The sequence below is a fragment of the Mus caroli genome, chromosome 4, assembly GCF_900094665.2.
Source record: "Mus caroli chromosome 4, CAROLI_EIJ_v1.1, whole genome shotgun sequence".
NCBI classification, from domain to species: Eukaryota; Metazoa; Chordata; class Mammalia; order Rodentia; family Muridae; genus Mus; species Mus caroli.
The window spans coordinates 99,431,937-99,433,823 of record NC_034573.1 but is presented as its reverse complement, the minus strand read 5'-3'; the positions used below and the strand labels follow the sequence as shown (position 1 = coordinate 99,433,823).

At 43.6% G+C, this 1,887-nt stretch overlaps 1 protein-coding gene across 1 annotated transcript in view; it reads right to left on the bottom strand.

Moving 5' to 3' along the window:
• Yipf1 (Yip1 domain family member 1) overlaps nt 1–1,887 on the bottom strand; it is a 45,469-nt gene that overhangs the window by 19,244 nt on the left and 24,338 nt on the right. The gene's annotated exons all lie outside the window — the stretch shown is intronic.

Genomic DNA, 1,887 nt, shown 5'->3' with positions numbered 1-1,887 from the left:
GCTGTCTTCAGACACTCCAGAAGAGGGCGCCAGATCTCGTTACGGATGGTTGTGAGCCACCATGTGGTTGCTGGGATTTGAACTCTGGACCTTCAGAAGAGCAGTCGGGTGCTCTTACCCACTGAGCCATCTCACCAGCCCCCTCTGAATCATTTCTTAACAGCCTCTTCCTGATCATACTTAAAAAAAAAGATGTATTTATTTTATTTATATGAGTACACTGTAGCTGTCTTCAGACACACCAGAAGAGGGCACTGGATCCCATTACAGATGGTTGCGAGTCACCATATGGTTACTGGGAATTGAATGCAGGACCTCTGGAAAAGCAGTCAGTGCTCTTATTCCTGGTCATACTTGAAGCAGGAGAAAAAGAATTTTAGATGCTACCAACACTTACTTAATGGGAATGTTCATTTTTGAAAGGTCGGAACCCAACTCAGTAATTAGATGCCTGAAAAGCTGGGGTAATCAGAATGCATGGGTGTAAACAGTCCCCACCTGAGGGAATGGAGGGGTCCCTCAGTGAAAGATCATCAAACCACACAAGCGTTTTCACTAACACCGAGGACACACGGGTGACCCAGTCCGATCCTCCTGCATTACAAATGAAGAGAAGAACAAAAAGAAAACTTCGGGCAAAAGTCAGCTTGGGGGCTGGAGAAATGGCTTGCTGGTTAAGAGCACTGAGTGTTCCTCTAGAGGACCCAGGTTCGATTCCCAGAACCCACACAACTGCCCATAATTCCAGATCCAGGGGAATCCGATGCCTTCTTCTGACTTCTGCAGGACCCAGGTATGCATGTGTTGCACACACATGCATGCAGGTAAAACACACACCCATATATACATGTGTGTGTATATACATATACATCTGCATATACAGATGTGTGTTTGTGAAAGAAAGAAATCTTAAGAAGAAAAGTCTGTAACTCACTTAACCACCATCATTGTGTGAGCACATGTGTGCACGTGTTTGTGTATGTCTGAGACATACAGAGATGGAGAGTCAGACAGTTAAACACTGTCATTTCTTCTTCTTTTGGACAAACTTACATGTTTCAAGTTGTATACATGTATAAAATGTACAGTGACCACTCCCACATCCCACCCTCCCATCCCATCTACCCCTTCTTCCCTACAAATCTCTTCCTCATTTATGCCTTTTTGTTTTGCTTTGCACCAAATTAGAGATTAACCAGGGCCATCCAGGTGACCACGTGGTGGCAGCTGTCCTCTTTTCTCTTTCTAATGAAAAAGTAATCCACCAGCTGGACATAGTCCATGCCTGTAATCTCAGCAGTCAGGAGGCAGAGGCAGGCAGATCTCTGAGTTCCAGGCCAGCCTGCTCTACAGAGTGAGTTCCAGGACACCCAGGGCTACACAATGAAATCCAGTCTTGAAAAAAAACAAAAACAAACAAACAAACCAAACCAAACCAAAAAAACAAAAACAAAGAAAAAAACAAAGGTAGCGAGCATTCAAGGAAAAGACACCCAGTGTCAGCCTCTGATTTCCACACAGGCACACACACGTGCACACATGTGCATGCGTTCATGTGTACACACAACATACACATACCATATACATGTGTAACACCACACACATGCAAAAATTAATTTACTGTGTAGCAAAAGTGACACTTTTTACATTGGAATATCGACATTTTTCATTAACATTTGGCAGTATCTTTGGGGCTAATCTCAGATACCTTGAAATATAAAATGAAGAAAACCCATTACATTTGGGGAGAACAACACAGATGGATGAGCACTTTTCAAAGCCAAGTATTGACTTTTTTTTTTCTTTCTTCCGAGACAGGGTTTCTCTGTGTAGCCCTGGCTGTCCTGGAACTCACTTTGTAGACCAGGCTGGCCTCGAACTCAGAAA